The sequence below is a fragment of the Geospiza fortis genome, unplaced genomic scaffold (assembly GCF_000277835.1).
Source record: "Geospiza fortis unplaced genomic scaffold, GeoFor_1.0 C13473758, whole genome shotgun sequence".
NCBI classification, from domain to species: Eukaryota; Metazoa; Chordata; class Aves; order Passeriformes; family Thraupidae; genus Geospiza; species Geospiza fortis.
In genome coordinates, this window is record NW_005061160.1 from 1 (window position 1) to 1,206 (window position 1,206).

At 41.6% G+C, this 1,206-nt stretch overlaps 1 long non-coding RNA gene across 1 annotated transcript; it reads left to right on the forward strand.

Annotated features, from left to right (window-relative positions):
* Positions 1-461: 461 nt before the first annotated feature.
* Positions 462-1,204, forward strand: LOC115949442. The gene is made up of 2 exons (XR_004082895.1): positions 462-575; positions 656-1,204. It is a non-coding gene; the product is annotated as an uncharacterized LOC115949442 (long non-coding RNA).
* Positions 1,205-1,206: the final 2 nt, after the last annotated feature.

Genomic DNA, 1,206 nt, shown 5'->3' on the forward strand with positions numbered 1-1,206 from the left:
TTGTTTGCATTTTTTCCTGCACTTGCATATCATTTGGGTAGTTTGAAGGACAGAGGCAATGGTGCCTGTCACATGCATTAACAGGAGCAGACAAAGTGTCCTAAGTTGGATTGCAACATGAGAAATTCTGCTGAGATCACTGACACTGAGTCCTCCAATAGCAATCTGATCACACCCCAGGATCTCTGCCATGTGGCACAGGAGTGTGTCACAAGCTTAACTACTTGAATTCTGCTTGAGTGCACAGGCAGGCTTCTAGCAGGCATTTTCCCTGCAGTCCAGTTCTAAACCTGAACTGAGTTCTGTCTTCCTCCAAATACTACATTCATGTCATGGTAAATTTGACTTAACAGTTTTGCCACAAATGTGACAAAACTTCTAGATGTCTTTCAGTTATGCTGTATAGTTTTTAATAACTAGTCCTCTTCATGGTAATCCTGATGACCCAAGCATCTGAAGCAAGTCTGTCATGTCACTTGCAGGCAATACAGCGTTGGTTTTGAACTTGTCACCGTCTCAACAGTGGGAGATCCTGGTTCCTATGGCTTTCAGAAAAAAAGCAGTGGGGACTACAGGTAACACTTAATGAAGTCTGTACAGAGATTTGAAACATGCTTTAGATCCCATTTCTAACAGGTAGTTTTCTTTATCATAGGTGTGGATTTTGCTACTTGGAGGTGGAGAACACATTTGCTGGAGTTTACAACATTATCCCCACCACATTCCTGCCTCAACAAGAGGGGCCTTTCTTCTTAGATTTTAACAGTACTACTCCTCTTAAGGTGTCACAGCTGCAGTGAGGAGACAGAACTGTGCAGTGCTGTTTAAGGAGATGGTTTTGATCTGTCCTACAGCCTGAGAACAGGTGAAGAACCCTTATTACACCTGCACAAAAGATAATTACATCCTGAGTTATAGCCAAAAGCATGGAATGATGGATTGCCAGGTAACTGTGGCAGGCAGTTAGCTGTGGGTTTGCTGCTATGGTCCAGGAGTGAGCACTGTTCAACGGGCTTGGGAATAGGCTAAAATGCATATATTCAAATGAACCAGCAGAAGAAGAACTCAATTTATTGCAGTTTTTCCACACTTTGAATCAAAGTCTAGTGAGTTACAAGAAAAACTAATATTGAAATTCCCTCTTCCCCACATACAGGGTATAGGGGCTAAAGATTCTATTCTTAAATATAAACATATAAGAAAACA